At 42.6% G+C, this 21,361-nt stretch overlaps 1 protein-coding gene across 3 annotated transcripts in view; it reads right to left on the bottom strand.

Annotated features, from left to right (window-relative positions):
- LOC128660289 (probable acyl-CoA dehydrogenase 6) overlaps positions 1–21,361 on the bottom strand; it is a 754,599-nt gene that overhangs the window by 327,917 nt on the left and 405,321 nt on the right. The gene's annotated exons all lie outside the window — the stretch shown is intronic.

The following is a 21,361-nucleotide window of genomic DNA, read 5'->3' as shown; positions in this document are numbered from 1 at the left end:
AAGGCAGGAACATTAAACAGAAGGAACCACTGCCTGAAGTACCTTTCTCCCAAAAATAGCCTCCGAAGAAGCAAAAGTGTCAAATTTGTAAAATTTTGAAAAGGTGTGAAGCGAAGACCAAGTCGCAGCCTTGCAAATCTGTTCAACAGAGGCCTCATTTTTAAAGGCCCAGGTGGAAGCCACAGCTCTAGTAGAATGAGCTGTAATCCTTTCAGGAGGCTGCTGTCCAGCAGTCTCATAGGCTAAACGTATTATGCTACGAAGCCAAAAAGAGAGAGAGGTAGCCGAGGCCTTTTGACCTCTTCTCTGTCCAGAGTAAACGACAAACAGGGAAGAAGTTTGACGAAAATCTTTAGTTGCCTGCAAGTAGAACTTCAGGGCACGGACTACGTCCAAATTATGCAAAAGTCGTTCCTTCTTTGAAGAAGGGTTAGGACACAGTGATGGAACAACAATCTCTTGATTGATATTCCTGTTAGTAACTACCTTAGGTAAGAACCCAGGTTTAGTACGCAGAACTACCTTATCTGAATGAAAAATCAGATAAGGAGAATCACAATGTAAGGCAGATAACTCAGAGACTCTTCGAGCCGAGGAAATAGCCATCAAAAACAAAACCTTCCAGGATAACAGCTTGATATCAATGGAATGAAGGGGTTCAAATGGAACGCCTTGAAGAACATTAAGAACTAAGTTTAAGCTCCACGGCGGAGCAACAGTCTTAAACACAGGCTTAATCCTAGTTAAAGCCTGACAAAAAGCCTGAACGTCTGGAACTTCAGCCAGACGTTTGTGTAGAAGAATAGACAGAGCAGAAATCTGTCCCTTTAACGAACTAGCAGATACGCCCTTTTCTAAACCCTCTTGTAGAAAGGACAATATCCTAGGAATCCTAACCTTACTCCATGAGTAACTCTTGGATTCGCACCAATATAAATATTTACGCCATATCTTATGGTAAATTTTTCTGGTAACAGGCTTCCTAGCCTGTATTAAGGTATCAATAACCGACTCAGAGAAGCCACGCTTTGATAGAATCAAGCGTTCAATCTCCATGCAGTCAGCCTCAGAGAAATTAGATTTGGATGTTTGAAAGGACCCTGAATTAGAAGGTCCTGTCTCAGAGGTAGAGACCACGGTGGACAGGACGACATGTCCACTAGGTCTGCATACCAGGTCCTGCGTGGCCACGCAGGCGCTATCAGAATCACCGAAGCTCTCTCCTGTTTGATCTTGGCAATCAAACGAGGAAGCTTCGGGAATGGTGGAAACACATAAGCCAAGTTGAAGACCCAAGGGGCTGTCAGAGCATCTATCAGCACCGCTCCCGGGTCCCTGGATCCGTAACAAGGAAGCTTGGCGTTCTGGCGAGACGCCATGAGATCCAGATCTGGTTTGCCCCAACGAAGAATCAGTTGAGCAAAGACCTCCGGATGAAGTTCCCACTCCCCCGGATGAAAAGTCTGGCGACTTAGAAAATCCGCCTCCCAGTTCTCTACGCCTGGGATGTAAATCGCCGACAGGTGGCAAGAGTGAGACTCTGCCCAGCGAATTATCTTTGAGACTTCCAACATCGCTAGGGAACTTCTGGTTCCCCCTTGATGGTTGATGCAAGCCACAGTCGTGATGTTGTCCGACTGAAATCTGATGAACCTCAGAGTTGCTAACTGAGGCCAAGCTAGGAGAGCATTGAATATTGCTCTTAATTCCAGAATATTTATTGGGAGGAGTTTCTCCTCCTGAGTCCATAATCCCTGAGCTTTCAGGGAGTTCCAGACTGCGCCCCAGCCTAGAAGGCTGGCGTCTGTTGTTACAATCGTCCAATCTGGCCTGCGAAAGGTCATCCCCTTGGACAGATGTGGCCGAGAGAGCCACCATAGAAGAGAATCTCTGGTCTCTTGATCCAGACTTAGTAGGGGGGACAAATCTGAGTAATCCCCGTTCCACTGACTTAGCATGCACAATTGCAGCGGTCTGAGATGCAGGCGCGCAAATGGCACTATGTCTATTGCCGCTACCATTAAGCCGATTACTTCCATGCACTGAGCTACTGACGGGTGTGGAATGGAATGAAGGACACGGCAAGCATTTAGATGTTTTGATAACCTGGCCTCTGTCAGGTAAATTTTCATCTCTACAGAATCTATAAGAGTCCCTAGAAAGGGAACTCTTGTAAGTGGTAATAGAGAACTCTTTTCCACGTTCACCTTCCACCCATGCGACCTCAGAAATGCCAGAACTATCTCTGTATGAGACTTGGCAGTTTGAAAACTTGACGCTTGTATCAGAATGTCGTCTAGGTACGGAGTCACCGCTATGCCTCGCGGTCTTAGTACCGCCAGAAGTGAGCCCAGAACTTTTGTAAAGATTCTTGGAGCCGTAGCTAATCCGAAGGGAAGAGCTACAAACTGGTAATGCCTGTCTAGGAAAGCAAATCTTAGGTACCGATAATGATCCTTGTGAATCGGTATGTGAAGGTAGGCATCCTTTAAATCCACTGTGGTCATGTACTGACCCTCTTGGATCATGGGAAGGATGGTTCGAATAGTTTCCATTTTGAATGATGGAACTCTTAGAAATTTGTTTAGGATTTTTAAGTCCAAGATTGGTCTGAAGGTTCCCTCTTTCTTGGGAACCACAAATAGATTTGAATAGAATCCCTGCCCGTGTTCCGTCCGCGGAACTGGGTGGATCACCACCATTAGTAAAAGGTCTTGTACACAGCGTAGAAACGCCTCTTTCTTTATTTGGTTTGCTGATAACCTTGAAAGATGAAATCTCCCTCGTGGAGGAGAAGTTTTGAAGTCCAGGAGATATCCCTGAGATATGATCTCCAACGCCCAGGGATCCTGGACATCTCTTGCCCAAGCCTGGGCGAAGAGAGAAAGTCTGCCCCCCACTAGATCCGTTTCCGGATAGGGGGCCCTCTCTTCATGCTGTCTTGGGGGCAGCAGCAGGTTTCTTGGCCTGCTTGCCCTTGTTCCAGGACTGGTTAACTTTCCAGCCCTGCCTGTAACGAGCAACAGCTCCTTCCTGTTTTGGAGCGGAGGAAGTTGATGCTGCTCCAGCCTTGAAGTTACGAAAGGCACGAAAATTAGACTGTTTGGCCTTTGATTTGGCCCTGTCCTGAGGTAGAGCATGGCCCTTACCTCCCGTAATGTCAGCTATAATTTCTTTCAAGCCGGGCCCGAATAAGGTCTGCCCTTTGAAAGGAATATTAAGCAATTTAGATTTAGAAGTCACGTCAGCTGACCAGGATTTAAGCCATAGCACTCTGCGCGCTTGGATGGCGAATCCGGAGTTCTTAGCCGTAAGTTTGGTTAAATGTACGACGGCATCAGAAACAAATGCGTTAGCTAGCTTAAGTGCTTTAAGCTTGTTCATAATTTCATCCAATGGAGCTGTGCGAATGGCCTCTTCCAGAGACTCAAACCAGAATGCCGCCGCAGCAGTGACAGGCGCAATGCATGCAAGGGGCTGTAAGATAAAACCTTGTTGAACAAACATTTTCTTAAGGTAACCCTCTAATTTCTTATCCATTGGATCTGAAAAGGCACAACTATCCTCCACCGGGATAGTGGTACGCTTAGCTAAAGTAGAAACTGCTCCCTCCACCTTAGGGACCGTCTGCCATAAGTCTCGTGTGGTGGCGTCTATAGGAAACATTTTCCTAAATATGGGAGGAGGGGAAAAGGGCACACCAGGTCTATCCCACTCCTTGCTAATAATCTCTGTAAGCCTTTTAGGTATAGGAAACACGTCAGTACACACCGGTACCGCATAGTATCTATCCAACCTACATAATTTTTCTGGAATTGCAACCGTGTTACAATCATTCAGAGCCGCTAATACCTCCCCTAGCAATATGTGGAGGTTCTCAAGCTTAAATTTAAAATTAGAAATCTCTGAATCCAGTCTCGCTGGATCAGATCCGTCACCCACAGAATGAAGCTCTCCGTCTTCACGTTCTGCAAACTGTGACGCAGTATCTGACATGGCTCTCACCTCATCCGCGCGCTCTGTCCTTAACCCAGAGCTATCGCGCTTGCCTCTTAATTCTGGCAATTTAGATAATACTTCTGTCATAACAGTAGCCATGTCTTGCAAAGTGATTTGTAAGGGCCTCCCTGATGTACTTGGCGCCACAAAATCACGCACCTCCTGAGCGGGAGGCGAAGGTACTGACACGTGAGGAGAGTTAGTCGGCATAACTTCCCCCTCGTTGTCTGGTGATAATTTCTTTACATGTAAAGATTGACTTTTATTTAAAGTAGCATCAATGCAATTAGTACATAAATTTCTATTGGGCTCCACATTGGCCTTTAAACATAGTGAACAAAGAGATTCATCTGTGTCAGACATGTTTAAACAGAATAGCAATGAGACTAGCAAGCTTGGAAATACTTTTCTAAATAAATTTACAAGCAATATAAAAAACGCTACTGTGCCTTTAAGAAGCACAAAAAGCTGTCACAGTTGAAATAACAATGAACCAAAATAGTTATAGCAACCAATTTTTCACAGTAAATGTATTAAGTTAGCAAAGGATTGCACCCACCAGCAAATGGATGATTAACCCCTTAATACCCAAAAACGGATTAACAATTTAATAATTAACGTTTTTCTCACAGTCAAAACACACTGTCACAGGTCAGCTGTGACTGATTACCTCCCTCAAAATGAATTTTGAAGACCCCTGAGCTCTCTAGAGACGATCTGGATCATGGAGGATGAAGTAGACAGATTGTGACTGAATTTTTACTGCGCAAAAAAACGCTAAAATAGGCCCCTCCCACTCATATTACAACAGTGGGGAAGCTCAGAAAACTGTTTCTATGCAGAAAACAAAGATGGCCATGTGGTAAAAATCATGCCCCAATAAGTTTTATCACCAAGTACCTCACAAAAAACGATTAACATGCTAGTAAACGTTTTAAACATACATTTGAAAAGTTATGAATTGTTATTAATAAGCCTGCTACCAGTCGCTTTTACTGCAGTTAAGGCTCATACATTATTTCAGTATTAACAGTATTTTCAGAGTCAATTCCATTCCTTAGAAAAATACATTCAGTGTACACACACTCATCAGCCTAATACCAGTCGCTATCACTGCATTTAAGGCTGAACTTACTTTACATTGGTATCAGCAGTATTTTCTCAGTCAATTCCATTCCTCAGAAAAATAATTACTGCACATACCTCATTTGCAGGGGGGCCCTGCATGCTATTCCCCTTCTCTGAAGTTACCTCACTCCTCAGATGAGAACAGCCAGTGGATCTTAGTTACGTCTGCTAAGATCATAGAAAACGCAGGCAGATTCTTCTTCTAATGCTGCCTGAGAATAAACAGCACACTCCGGTGCCATTTAAAATAACAAACTTTTGATTGTAGAAATAAACTAAGTTAAAAAACACCACAGACCTCTCACAGCGACCTATCTAGTTAGGCTGCAAGAGAATGACTGCATAGGACATGTGAGGGGAGGAGCTATATAGCAGCTCTGCTGGGTGATCCTCTTGCAGCTTCCTGTTAGGAAGAGATATATTCCATAAGTAATGGATGACCCGTGGACTGACTACACTTAACAAGAGAAAAAATGTTTATTAAAATATCAAATTAAAAACCTGGTGACTTCCGAAAACAAAACCTGGTCGACAAAACCTAGTCACTAAGGGCTAGATTACAAGTGGAGCGCTAACTGCCCTAGCGGTAAACCTTTTTTGCAACTCGGGTTGCGTTGGTATTACGAGTTGAAAGTAAAAAATTATCGCTCCAGTGGTAACCTGACTTGCACAAAAAGGTTTCCCGCTAGCGCAGTCGATTGGAAAGTCAATTAAGCAGAATTTTTTGTGGGTATCAGTAAACTTAAGCAAGTAACTGACCTGAGAGGTGAGCGGGCTTGTGAACACATTTGCGAGTTTATATAGAGTTTTTACGGTTAAGTGGAACACCCTGAGATCATGAGGTAGCCTGTAGCGGTCCGGGAAGAGTGAGTTTAAAAACACAGGACTTTAACGGATCTGAACTTTGTTCCAGCTAGGTTTTATTCGGAGACCAACTGTGTATACAGGTCAGATTGACTGTAGCAAGGGTGATAAGCAGTAGCAACCATCCTGAGAATCTATTACCCAGCTTATACATACCTCACATTTGTTTGAGGTCATAGAGTGTTAATTATAAAGATACTGAATTGTTATTAAGTAAATGTGCATGTTTTAATCCACTTTTTTACACTTCTGTTTATGTTTTTGTTTCTATATTTCTACTAGCACCATCTGCTCTTTACCGGTGGGTAATAGGAAGCAGCAGATTTCTTGGCGCGATTTAAAGAGACACTGTGCAAGCTACATATTTATCTCCTTTTATTATCTAGTACTGCATAATTCTAGGTTACTTGTGTTACGTTTTATTTGACATTAGGGTATAGGAAATTACAGGAAGTTATTGACTGTACATACATCTGATATTTGTACCACTAAGTGCATTTTGGGGATTTGATAAATTATCACATCTCCCTTTCTTTGGTTTAAATTGGAAAGTTTATTTAAAATTGTATTCACTATCTAGATCCTGCAAGAAAAATGTTGGGTTTCATGTCCCTTTAAGTAAAAAACATGTGTGTCGCATGTGAAAATGAGCAAAGGGGAACACGTCCAATGCAGCAGTCATAAGAACCTAGAATTTCCATGCATAAGGCTACCGAAGGGAATGATTGAGACTGAAGGTTTCGATAAGCTGAAACCAATTTCAGACATCTCCTGTCCAACAGAGACAGAGTCATGGACACTGAATCTATCCGGAAATCTAAAAAAGGTTACTCTTGTCTGAGGAATCAACAAACTGATTGGTTAATTGATCCTCCAACCATGTTCTTGAAGAAACAACACTCATAAAAAGCTGGAAAGGATCTTTCCATTGAAAATGAGCAAAGGGAATTGAATCCAATGCTGTTAAAACTTCTATGCATATATAGCAACTGAAGGAAATAATAGAGACTAAAGGTACCGACAGACGGAACCCAATACAAATTGTCCCTTGTCTGATAGAGACAAAGATAGTGACATAAACCATCTGGAAACCTAAAAAAAGGTGACCCTTGCGTGAGGAATCAAGAGCTTTTGAAAAAAGATCCTCTAACTATGTCCTGAAGAGCAAATGAAACATATGAGAATCCGCATCCTCAGGAAATAATCTGAATGAAAACAGAAAAATGAAGAATATGCATTTATTGTATCTAAAGTAAACAAATAATGCTATCAATGACCACAAAAAGGCAGAATAGTTTGAATAAAACTCCAAAACCCAGTTCCTAGAAAAGGAACTGGAATAAAAACCCCAGAAGATTCCAGGTCTGAGCAGCGCTTGAACCCCATGGGTACCCAGCCATGCTTCAACAGTATCCAAAATATATAGGACAGAAACACACTGAAAGAAAGTGTTAGCCTTACTGGAATAAAATCAAAGAAATTTGGACAAAAACATAATTTATGCTTACCTGATAAATTTATTTCTCTTGTAGTGTGTTCAGTCCACGGGTCATCCATTACTTATGGGATATATTCTCCTTCCCAACAGGAAGTTGCAAGAGGATCACCCAAGCAGAGCTGCTATATAGCTCCTCCCCTCACATGTCATATCCAGTCATTCGACCGAAACAAGACGAGAAAGGAGAAACTATAGGGTGCAGTGGTAACTGGAGTTATAATTTAAAATTTAAAACCTGCCTCAAAAACACAGGGCGGGCCGTGGACTGAACACACTACAAGAGAAATAAATTTATCAGGTAAGCATAAATTATGTTTTCTCTTGTTAAGTGTGTTCAGTCCACGGGTCATCCATTACTTATGGGATACCAATACCAAAGCTAAAGTACACGGATGATGGGAGGGACAAGGCAGGAACATTAAACAGAAGGAACCACTGCCTGTAGAACCTTTCTCCCAAAAACAGCCTCCGAAGAAGCAAAAGTGTCAAATTTGTAAAATTTGGAAAAAGTATGAAGTGAAGACCAAGTTGCAGCCTTGCAAATCTGTTCAACAGAGGCCTCATTCTTAAAGGCCCAGGTGGAAGCCACAGCTCTAGTGGAATGAGCTGTAATTTTTTTCAGGAGGCTGCTGCCCAGCAGTCTCATAGGCTAAGCGTATTATGCTACGAAGCCAAAAAGATAGAGAGGTAGCCGAAGCCTTTTGACCTCTCCTCTGTCCAGAGTAAACGACAAACAGAGAAGAAGTTTGTCGAAAATCTTTAGTTGCCTGTAAGTAGAACTTCAGGGCACGGACCACGTCTAGATTATGCAAAAGACGTTCCATCTTTGAAGAAGGATTAGGACATAACGATGGAACAACAATCTCTTGATTGATATTCCTGTTAGAAACAACCTTAGGTAAAAACCCAGGTTTAGTACGCAGGACTACCTTGTCTGAATGAAAGATCAGATAAGGAGAATCACAATGTAAGGCAGATAACTCAGAGACTCTTCGAGCCGAGGAAATAGCCATCAAAAACAGAACTTTCCAAGATAAAAGCTTAATATCAATGGAATGAAGGGGTTCAAACGGAACACCCTGAAGAACTTTAAGAACCAAGTTTAAGCTCCACGGAGGAGCAACAGTTTTAAACATAGGCTTAATCCTAGCCAAAGCCTGACAAAAAGCCTGGAAGTCTGGATTCTCTGCCAGACGCTTGTGTAAAAGAATAGACAGAGCAGAAATCTGTCCCTTTAGTGAACTAGCGGATAAGCCCTTTTCTAAACCCTCTTGTAGAAAAGACAATATCCTAGGAATCCTAACCTTACTCCATGAGTAACTCTTGGATTCACACCAATATAAATATTTACGCCATATCTTGTGGTAAATTTTTCTGGTAACAGGTTTCCGAGCCTGTATTAATGCATCAATAACCGAATCCGAAAACCCACGCTTTGATAGAATCAAGCGTTCAATTTCCAAGCAGTCAGCCTCAGAGAAATTAGGTTTGGATGGTTGAAAGGACCCTGGATTAGAAGGTCCTGCCTCAGGGGTAGAGACCATGGTGGACAGGACGACATGTCCACTAGGTCTGCATACCAGGTCCTGCGTGGCCACGCAGGCGCTATCAGAATCACTGATGCTCTCTCCTGTTTGATCCTGGCAATCAGTCGAGGTAGCAACGGAAAAGGTGGAAACACATAAGCTATGTTGAAAACCCATGCTAGATGCTAGTGCATCTACCAGCACCGCACCCGGGTCCCTGGACCTGGATCCGTAACAAGGAAGCTTGGCGTTCTGGCGAGATGCCATGAGATCCAGATCCGGTTTGCCCCAACGACGAATCAGTTGAGCAAATACCTCCGGGTGAAGTTCCCACTCCCCCGGATGAAAGGTCTGTCGACTTAGAAAGTCCGCCTCCCAGTTCTCCACGCCTGGGATGTAGATCGCTGACAGATGGCAAGAGTGAGACTCTGCCCAGCGAATTATCTTCGAGACTTCCAACATCGCTAGGGAACTCCTGGTTCCCCCTTGATGATTGATGTAAGCCACAGTCGTGATGTTGTCCGACTGAAATCTGATGAACCTCAGTGTTCCTAACTGAGGCCAAGTTAGAAGAGCATTGAATATTGCTCTTAATTCTAGAATGTTTATCGGGAGGAGTCTCTCCTCCTGAGTCCACGATCCCTGAGCCTTCAGGGAGTTCCAGACTGCTCCCCAGCCTAGTAGGCTGGCATCTGTTGTTACAATCGTCCAATCTGGTCTGCGAAAAGTCATTCCTTTGGACAGATGAACCCGTGACAACCACCAGAGAAGAGAATCTCTAGTCTCCTGGTCCAGATTTAGCAAAGGGGACCGATCTGAGTAATCCCCGTTCCATTGACTTAGCATGCATAGTTGCAGCGGTCTGAGATGTAGGCGCGCAAATGGCACTATGTCCATTGCCGCGACCATTAAGCCGATTACTTCCATGCACTGAGCTACTGATGGGCTTGGAATGGAGTGAAGGACACGGCAAGCATTGAGAATCTTTGATAACCTGGACTCCGTCAGGTAAATCTTCATCTCTACAGAATCTATAAGAGTCCCTAGAAAAGGGACCCTTGTGAGTGGTAACAGAGAACTCTTTTCTACATTCACTTTCCACCCATGCAACCTCAGAAATGCTAGAACTATCTCTGTATGAGACTTTGCATTTTGAAAACTTGACGCTTGTATCAGAATGTCGTCTAGGTACGGAGCCACCGCTATGCCTTGTGGTCTTAGTACCGCCAGAAGTGAGCCCAGAACCTTTGTAAAAATTCTCGGGGCCGTAGCTAACCTGAAGGGAAGAGCTACAAACTGGTAATGCCTGTCTAGAAAGGCAAACCTTAGGTACCGATAATGATCTTTGTGAATCGGTATGTGAAGGTAGGCATCCTTTAAGTCCACTGTGGTCATATATTGACCCTCTTGGATCATGGGTAGGATGGTCCGAATGGTTTCCATCTTGAACGACGGAACCCTTAGGAATTTGTTTAAGATTTTTAAGTCTAAGATTGGTCTGAAAGTTCCCTCTTTCTTGGGAACCACAAACAGATTTGAATAAAACCCTTGCCCCTGTTCCGTTCGCGGAACTGGGTGGATCACTCCCATCACTAAGAGGTCTTGTACACATTGTAGAAATGCCTCTTTCTTTACTAGGTTTGTTGATAACCTTGACAGAGGAAACATCCCTTGTGGAGGAGAAGTTTTGAAATCCAGAAGGTATCCCTGAGATATAATCTCCAACGTCCAGGGATCCTGTACATCTCTTGCCCAAGCCTGGGCGAAGAGAGAAAGTCTGCCCCCCACTAGATCCGTCTCCGGAAAGGGGGCCCTGTCTTCATGCTGTCTTAGGGGCGGAAGTAGGCTTTCTGACCTGCTTGCCCTTGTTCCATGACTGGTTGCCTTTCCAACCCTGTCTGTAACGAGCAGTAGTTCCTTCCTGTTTTGGAGCGGAGGAAGTTGATGCTGCTCCTGCCTTGAAATTACGAAAGGCACGAAAATTAGACTGTTTGGCCTTTGATTTGGCCCTGTCCTGAGGAAGGGTGTGGCCCTTACCTCCAGTAATGTCAGCAATAATTTCCTTCAAGCCGGGCCCGAATAAGGTCTGCCCTTTGAAAGGAATGTTTAGTAGTTTAGACTTAGAAGTTACATCTGCTGACCAGGATTTAAGCCATAGCACTCTGCGCGCCTGTATGGCGAATCCGGAATTCTTAGCCGTAAGTTTGGTTAAATGCACTACGGCATCCGAAACAAACGCATTAGCCAGCTTAAGGGTTCTAATCTTGCTCAAAGATTCATCCAATGGTGCTGTGCGAATCGCCTCTTCCAGAGACTCAAACCAGAATGCCGCTGCAGCTGTGACAGGCGCAATGCATGCAAGAGGCTGTAATATAAAACCTTGTTGAACAAACATTTTCTTAAGGTAACCCTCTAATATTTTATCCATTGGATCTGAGAAAGCACAGCTATCCTCCACCGGGATAGTGGTACGCTTGGCTAAAGTAGAAACTGCTCCCTCCACCTTAGGGACCGTCTGCCATAAGTCTCGTGTGGTGGCGTCTATAGGGAACATTTTTCTAAATATCGGAGGAGGGGAAAAAGGCACACCGGGTCTATCCCACTCCTTGCTAATAATCTCTGTAAGCCTCTTTGGTATAGGAAAAACGTCAGTACACACCGGTACCGCATAGTATTTATCCAGCCTACATAATTTCTCTGGGATTGCCACCGTGTCACAATCATTCAGAGCCGCTAACACCTCCCCTAGAAACACGCGGAGGTTCTCAAGCTTAAATTTAAAATTTGACATTTCTGAATCCGGTCTCCCCGAATCAGAACCGTCACCCACAGAATGAAGCTCTCCGTCCTCATGTTCTGCAAATTGTGACGCAGTATCAGACATGGCTCTCGTGTCATCGGCGCGCTCTGTCCTAACCCAGAGCTGTCGCGCTTGCCTCTTAACTCGGGCATATTGTATAATACTTCTTTCATAACATTAGCCATATCATGTAAAGTGATTTGTAAGGGCCTTGATGTACTTGGCGGCTCAATCTTACGCACCTCCCGAGCGGGAGACGAAGGTACTGACACGTGAGGAGAGTTAGACGGCATAACTTCCCCCTCGTTGTCTGGTGATAATTTCTTTATCGGTACAGATTGACTTTTATTCAAAGTAATATCAATACAATTGGTACACATATTTCTATTGGGCTCCACATCGGCTTTTAAACATAATGAACAAGCAGATTCCTCTGTATCAGACATGTTTAAACAGACTAGCAATGAAGCTAGCAAGCTTGGAAATTACTTCAATAAGTTTACAAGCAATATAAAAAATGCTGCAGCGCTTTCTTAAAAAACACAATTGAATAACAAAGAACTAGTTCGGCTATAGTCAACAATTCTTTAAATGTATTAATTAGCAGAGGATTGCACCCATTAGCAAAAGGATGATTAACCCCTCAGTACCCAAAAAAACGGATATCAAATTAAGATTTAACGCTTTTATCACAGTCAAACACACTGTCACAGGTCTGCTGTGACTGATTACCTCCCTCAAAAACGAATTTTGAAGATCCCTGAGCTCTCTGGAGACGTCCTGGATCAAAGAGGAAGAAGCAGGAAGACTGTGCTAGAATTTTAACTGCGCAACAAGGCGCTAAAAAAGTTCCCTCCCACTCCTATTACAACAGTGGGAGACCTGATATAACGGTTTCTATGCAGAAATATACGTTAGCCGTGTGGAAAAAAATCATGCCCAAAAAGATTTATCACCAAAGTACCTCACAAAACGATTAACATGCCAGTAAACGTTTGTTAAAAAACAACATTTCAGATGCTGTGTAAAGTTATTACTAAGCCTGCTACCAGTCGCTTCTACTGCAGTTAAGGCTCACACATTATATCAGTATTAACAGTATTTTTTCAGTCAAATTCTAGTCCCTAGAAAATAACTCTACTGTGCATACATTTATCAGCCTGATACCAGTCACTACTACTGCATTTAAGGCTGTACTTACATCATACGGGTAACAGCAGTGTTTTCTTAGTCAATTCCATTCCCAGAAAATATTGTACTGCACATACCTCATTTGCGGGAGACCCCGCATGCTATTCCCATTTTCTGAAGTTACCCCACTCCTTAGAATGTTGAGAACAGCCAGTGGATCTTAGTTACGCCTGCTAAGATCATAGAAAACGCAGGCAGTTTCTTCTTCCAAATACTGCCTGAGATAGAAAAACAGCACACTCCGGTGCCATTTAAAATAACAAACTTTTGATTGAAGAATAATTAAGTAAAAACTCCAGCTCCTCTCGCGACCTCCTTCTTTGTTGAGGGTTGCAAGAGAATGACTGGATATGACATGTGAGGGGAGGAGCTATATAGCAGCTCTGCTCGGGTGATCCTCTTGCAACTTCCTGTTGGGAAGGAGAATATATCCCATAAGTAATGGATGACCCGTGGACTGAACACACTTAACAAGAGAAATAGAACCAAATAAATTTCAAAGAAGTCTTAACCTGCCCCTTACCAGCCAAGCTGGAATACGGCACGTGCATCGCAACATTAGGGAGCTAATTTCGAACCCCAATTAAAAACATGTTACTTGGGAAAGAACTCAGGATTCGTTCCTTAATAAGAACAACCAAACTAGTATAAGCTTAAAGTTTTAGTCTTAGAACTCAATCTTGAAGCCCATAGTAACAGTTAAGAATTGAATCCAATTATAATTGATTATCTTAGAACAAAAGAAATATGGATTTTCTTTTTTTTTTTTTTTTTTTTTTTTTTTAAAAATAAAAGAATTCTTCTAGCTAAAATAGCTAAAGACATAGATTAACCCTCATTTGTGAATATATTCAATAAAATGAAGACACAAATGAAATCATTAGCATGATAGTCCAGTTTAAAGGACCAGTCAAAACAGAGGACTTGCAAAATGCAAAACAACAAGACAAATGCAACGGCACCTAGTCTAGTAAATGTTGTCCCTTAACAATGCTAAAATAAATCATGATCTGATACTTGATCTTAAAGTAAACAGAAAAAAAGAAGCAATTGCAATATCACAGGACCAAGAAAAGTACCTGAAACTAAATAATTTTCCAAAAATAAGATACAACTATATAAAGGAAAATAAATACTATTTTGCTATAAAAAACAATAGCATAATTAGTAGGAGTAGAGATAGCTCCAATAAATTGGAGAACCCGCCAAATTGAATTTAACTGCTGAAAAGAATATAGTTTAAAAATAAAAGAAAATTCTCAGCCTATTCCATTCCCTAGTATGGGGAATTGGAAAGAAAACCTCTGAAATCACAGAAGAATAAAAAGGCAGAAATAGTGTCAGCTAGTCTTAAAGAACTAGTTACCTTAATATCCAAAATAATCAACACCTCTTCAACAAAGAACAAATGTACTTTAATAATAAAAAAATTATATAAAAAAAGTAGATTTGTTAGTGTCAATATCTGATGAAGAGAATTTCTGAAAGAGAAAAAAACATCATCAGAGAAGGATAAATCAGTATGTTGTTGGTCATTTGAAACTTCAATAATTAAAAAAGAAGTGAAAAAGACCTAAAAATCGTATTAGAAGGCACGAAGTCAGACATAGCCTTAATCAGAAAAAATATTTCTTATAAATCTTCTAAACATTTCTTGCACTTAAGAATGGAAATGTAAAAAGCATGAATACTAATGGAATCTGCATGTAAAAGTATATCATAATAACTTATTACAAACCATAGCTAAAGATAAACATTTATAACATTTAAAATAAATGAACTTAGCTTTGGTAGAACTGAAACTCAGTTAAGCATTTTTCCAGAAGTGGCTTCTGACTCAGGGACAAACGGAGACATCTTGCAATATGTAATAGAAAAAACAACATATAAAGCAAAATTGATCAAATTCCTTAAATGACAGTTTCAGGAATGGGAAAAAATGCCAGTGAACAAGCTTCTAGCAACCAGAAGCAATAAATAATGAGACTTAAATAATGTGGAGACAATAGTGACGCCCATATTTTTTAGCACCAAAAAAGACGCCCACATTATTTGGCGCCTAAATGCTTTTGGCGCCAAAAATGACGCCACATCCGGAACGCGACACTTTTAGCACAAAAAAATGACGCAATTTCCGGCGACACGTATGACGCCAGAAACAGAAAAAACATTTTGCCCCAAAAAAGTCCGCGCCAAGAATGACGCAATAAAATGAAGCATTTTCAGCCCCCACGAGACTAATAGCCCACAGGGAAAAAGTCAAATTTTAAGGTAAGAAAAAAATTTATTAATTCATATGCATTATCCCAAATATGAAACTGACTGTCTGAAATAAGGAATGTTGAACATCCTGAGTCAAGGCAAATAAATGTTTGAACACATATATTTAGAACTTTATATAAAAGTGCCCAACCATAGCTTAGAGTGTCACAAAAATAAGACTTACTTACCCCAGGACACTCATCTACAAGTAGTAGAAAGCCAAACCAGTACTGAAACGAGAATCAGTAGAGGTAATGGTATATATAAGAGTATATCGTCGATCTGAAAAGGGAGGTAAGAGATGAATCTCTACGACCGATAACAGAGAACCTATGAAATAGACCCCGTAGAAGGAGATCATTGAATTCAAATAGGCAATACTCTCCTCACATCCCTCTGACATTCACTGCATGCTGAGAGGAAAACCGGGCTCCAACCTGCTGCGGAGCGCATATCAACGTAGAATCTAGCACAAACTTACTTCACCACGTCCATAGGAGGCAAAGTTTGTAAAACTGATTTGTGGGTGTGGTGAGGGGTGTATTTATAGGCATTTTGAGGTTTGGGAAACTTTGCCCCTCCTGGTAGGAATGTATATCCCATACGTCACTAGCTCATGGACTCTTGCTAATTACATGAAAGAAACAACCATTATGAATGGCATTTCAATCAATATAATAAATATTATAATTTGGTATAGAAAAGTGTTACTGCACTGTGAGAAGGCAGAAGATTGGGAATTTTCTTGTTTTTGCTCTAAGAGGCATCTGGACAAAAAAACTTCCATTTCTCCAACATAGGTGTGTCCGGTCCACGGCGTCATCCTTACTTGTGGGATATTCTCTTCCCCAACAGGAAATGGCAAAGAGCCCAGCAAAGCTGGTCACATGATCCCTCCTAGGCTCCGCCTACCCCAGTCATTCTCTTTGCCGTTGTACAGGCAACATCTCCACGGAGATGGCTTAGAGTTTTTTAGTGTTTAACTGTAGTTTTTATTATTCAATCAAGAGTTTGTTATTTTGAAATAGTGCTGGTATGTACTATTTACTCAGAAACAGAAAAGAGATGAAGATTTCTGTTTGTATGAGGAAAATGATTTTAGCAACCGTCACTAAAATCCATGGCTGTTCCACACAGGGCTGTTGAGAGCAATTAACTTCAGTTGGGGGAACAGTGTGCAGTCTCTTGCTGCTTGAGGTATGACACATTCTAACAAGACGATGTAATGCTGGAAGCTGTCATTTTCCCTATGGGATCCGGTAAGCCATGTTTATTACGATCGTAAATAAGGGCTTCACAAGGGCTTATTAAAACTGTAGACTTTTTCTGGGCTAAATCGATTCATTATTAACACATATTTAGCCTTGAGGAATCATTTTATCTGGGTATTTTGATATAATAATATCGGCAGGCACTGTTTTAGACACCTTATTCTTAGGGGCTTTCCCAAAGCATAAGCAGAGCCTCATTTTCGCGCCGGTGTGGCGCACTTGTTTTTGAGAGGCATGGCATGCAGTCGCATGTGAGAGGAGCTCTGATACTTAGAAAAGACTTTCTGAAGGCGTCATTTGGTATCGTATTCCCCTTTGGGCTTGGTTGGGTCTCAGCAAAGCAGATACCAGGGACTGTAAAGGGGTTAAAGTTCAAAACGGCTCCGGTTCCGTTATTTTAAGGGTTAAAGCTTCCAAATTTGGTGTGCAATACTTTTAAGGCTTTAAGACACTGTGGTGAAAATTTGGTGAATTTTGAACAATTCCTTCATGTTTTTTCGCAATTGCAGTAATAAAGTGTGTTCAGTTTAAAATTTAAAGTGACAGTAACGGTTTTATTTTAAAACGTTTTTTGTACTTTGTTATCAAGTTTATGCCTGTTTAACATGTCTGAACTACCAGATAGACTGTGTTCTGAATGTGGGGAAGCCAGAATTCCTATTCATTTAAATAAATGTGATTTATGTGATAATGATAATGATGCCCAAGATGATTCCTCAAGTGAGGGGAGTAAGCATGGTACTGCATCATTCCCTCCTTCGTCTACACGAGTCTTGCCCACTCAGGAGGCCCCTAGTACATCTAGCGCGCCAATACTCCTTACTATGCAACAATTAACGGCTGTAATGGATAATTCTGTCAAAAACATTTTAGCCAAAATGAACACTTATCAGCGTAAGCGCGGCTGCTCTGTTTTAGATACTGAAGAGCATGACGACGCTGATAATAATATTTCTGAAGGGCCCCTAACCCAGTCTGATGGGGCCAGGGAGGTTTTGTCTGAGGGAGAAATTACTGATTCAGGGAACATTTCTCAACAGGCTGAACCTGATGTGATTGCATTTAAATTTAAGTTGGAACATCTCCGCATTCTGCTTAAGGAGGTATTATCCACTCTGGATGATTGTGAAAAGTTGGTCATCCCAGAGAAACTTTGTAAAATGGACAAGTTCCTAGAGGTGCCGGGGCTCCCAGAAGCTTTTCCTATACCCAAGCGGGTGGCGGACATTGTTAATAAAGAATGGGAAAGGCCCGGTATTCCTTTCGTCCCTCCCCCCATATTTAAAAAATTGTTTCCTATGGTCGACCCCAGAAAGGACTTATGGCAGACAGTCCCCAAGGTCGAGGGAGCGGTTTCCACTTTAAACAAACGCACCACTATACCCATAGAGGATAGTTGTGCTTTCAAAGATCCTATGGATAAAAAATTAGAAGGTTTGCTTAAAAAGATGTTTGTTCAGCAAGGTTACCTTCTACAACCAATTTCATGCATTGTCCCTGTCGCTACAGCCGCATGTTTCTGGTTCGATGATCTGATAAGAGCGGTCGATAGTGATTCTCCTCCTTTGGAGGAGATTATGGACAGAATCAATGCTCTCAAATTGGCTAATTCTTTCACCCTAGACGCCACTTTGCAATTGGCTAGGTTAGCGGCTAAGAATTCTGGGTTTGCTATCGTGGCGCGCAGAGCGCTTTGGTTGAAATCTTGGTCGGCTGATGCGTCTTCCAAGAACAAGCTACTTAACATTCCTTTCAAGGGGAAAACGCTGTTTGGCCCTGACTTGAAAGAGATTATCTCTGATATCACTGGGGGTAAGGGCCACGCCCTTCCTCAGGATCGGCCTTTCAAGGCAAAAAATAAACCTAATTTTCGTCCCTTTCGTAGAAACGGACCAGCCCAAGGTGCTACGTCCTCTAAGCAAGAGGGTAATACTTCTCAAGCCAAGCCAGCTTGGAGACCAATGCAAGGCTGGAACAAGGGAAAGCAGGCCAAGAAACCTGCCACTGCTACCAAGACAGCATGAAATGTTGGCCCCCGATCCGGGACCGGATCTGGTGGGGGGCAGACTCTCTCTCTTCGCTCAGGCTTGGGCAAGAGATGTTCTGGATCCTTGGGCGCTAGAAATAGTCTCCCAAGGTTATCTTCTGGAATTCAAGGGACTTCCCCCAAGGGGGAGGTTCCACAGGTCTCAGTTGTCTTCAGACCACATAAAAAGACAGGCATTCTTACATTGTGTAGAAGACCTGTTAAAAATGGGAGTGATTCATCCTGTTCCATTAAGAGAACAAGGGATGGGGTTCTACTCCAATCTGTTCATAGTTCCCAAAAAAGAGGGAACGTTCAGACCAATCTTAGATCTCAAGATCTTAAACAAGTTTCTCAAGGTTCCATCGTTCAAGATGGAAACCATTCGAACTATTCTTCCTTCCATCCAGGAAGGTCAATTCATGACCACGGTGGATTTAAAGGATGCGTATCTACATATTCCTATCCACAAGGAACATCATCGGTTCCTAAGGTTCGCATTCCTGGACAAACATTACCAGTTCGTGGCGCTTCCTTTCGGATTAGCCACTGCTCCAAGGATTTTCACAAAGGTACTAGGGTCCCTTCTAGCTGTGCTAAGACCAAGGGGCATTGCTGTAGTACCTTACTTGGACGACATTCTGATTCAAGCGTCGTCCCTTCCTCAAGCAAGGGCTCACACGGACATTGTCCTGGCCTTTCTCAGATCTCACGGGTGGAAAGTGAACGTGGAAAAGAGTTCTCTATCCCCGTCAACAAGGGTTCCCTTCTTGGGAACAATAATAGACTCCTTAGAAATGAGGATTTTTCTGACAGAGGCCAGAAAAACAAAGCTTCTAGACTCTTGTCGGATACTTCATTCCGTTCCTCTTCCTTCCATAGCTCAGTGCATGGAAGTGATCGGGTTGATGGTAGCGGCAATGGACATAGTTCCTTTTGCGCGCATTCATCTAAGACCATTACAACTGTGCATGCTCAGTCAGTGGAATGGGGACTATACAGACTTGTCTCCGAAGATACAAGTAAATCAGAGGACCAGAGACTCACTCCGTTGGTGGCTGTCCCTGGACAACCTGTCACAAGGGATGACATTCCGCAGACCAGAGTGGGTCATTGTCACGACCGACGCCAGTCTGATGGGCTGGGGCGCGGTCTGGGGATCCCTGAAAGCTCAGGGTCTTTGGTCTCGGGAAGAATCTCTTCTACCGATAAATATTCTGGAACTGAGAGCGATATTCAATGCTCTCAAGGCTTGGCCTCAGCTAGCGAGGGCCAAGTTCATACGGTTTCAATCAGACAACATGACAACTGTTGCGTACATCAACCATCAGGGGGGAACAAGGAGTTCCCTAGCGATGGAAGAAGTGACCAAAATCATTCTATGGGCGGAGTCTCACTCCTGCCACCTGTCTGCTATCCACATCCCAGGAGTGGAAAATTGGGAAGCGGATTTTCTGAGTCGTCAGACATTGCATCCGGGGGAGTGGGAACTCCATCCGGAAATCTTTGCCCAAGTCACTCAGCTGTGGGGCATTCCAGACATGGATCTGATGGCCTCTCGTCAGAACTTCAAAGTTCCTTGCTACGGGTCCAGATCCAGGGATCCCAAGGCGGCTCTAGTGGATGCACTAGTAGCACCTTGGACCTTCAAACTAGCTTATGTGTTCCCGCCGTTTCCTCTCATCCCCAGGCTGGTAGCCAGGATCAATCAGGAGAGGGCGTCGGTGATCTTGATAGCTCCTGCGTGGCCACGCAGGACTTGGTATGCAGATCTGGTGAATATGTCATCGGCTCCACCTTGGAAGCTACCTTTGAGACGAGACCTTCTTGTTCAGGGTCCGTTCGAACATCCGAATCTGGTTTCTCTCCAGCTGACTGCTTGGAGATTGAACGCTTGATTTTATCGAAGCGAGGGTTCTCAGATTCTGTTATTGATACTCTTGTTCAGGCCAGAAAGCCTGTAACTAGAAAGATTTACCACAAAATTTGGAAAAAATATATCTGTTGGTGTGAATCTAAAGGATTCTCTTGGGACAAGGTTAAGATTCCTAGGATTCTATCCTTCCTTCAAGAAGGATTGGAAAAAGGATTATCTGCAAGTTCCCTGAAGGGACAGATTTCTGCCTTGTCGGTGTTACTTCACAAAAGACTGGCTGCTGTGCCAGATGTTCAAGCCTTTGTTCAGGCTCTGGTTAGAATTAAGCCTGTTTACAAACCTTTGACTCCTCCTTGGAGTCTCAATTTAGTTCTTTCAGTTCTTCAGGGGGTTCCGTTTGAACCCTTGCATTCCGTTGATATTAAGTTATTATCTTGGAAAGTTTTGTTTTTAGTTGCAATTTCTTCTGCTAGAAGAGTTTCAGAATTATCTGCTCTGCAGTGTTCTCCTCCTTATCTGGTGTTCCATGCAGATAAGGTGGTTTTACGTACTAAACCTGGTTTTCTTCCAAAAGTTGTTTCTAACAAAAACATTAACCAGGAGATTATCGTACCTTCTCTGTGTCCGAAACCAGTTTCAAAGAAGGAACGTTTGTTGCACAATTTGGATGTTGTTCGCGCTCTAAAATTCTATTTAGATGCTACAAAGGATTTTAGACAAACATCTTCCTTGTTTGTTGTTTATTCTGGTAAAAGGAGAGGTCAAAAAGCAACTTCTACCTCTCTCTCTTTTTGGATTAAAAGCATCATCAGATTGGCTTACGAGACTGCCGGACGGCAGCCTTCCGAAAGAATCACAGCTCATTCCACTAGGGCTGTGGCTTCCACATGGGCCTTCAAGAACGAGGCTTCTGTTGATCA

This window comes from Bombina bombina, chromosome 5 (assembly GCF_027579735.1).
Source record: "Bombina bombina isolate aBomBom1 chromosome 5, aBomBom1.pri, whole genome shotgun sequence".
Classification (NCBI taxonomy): Eukaryota; Metazoa; Chordata; class Amphibia; order Anura; family Bombinatoridae; genus Bombina; species Bombina bombina.
The sequence above is the reverse complement of the archived record's forward strand: the minus strand, read 5'-3'. Positions and strand labels throughout refer to the sequence as shown.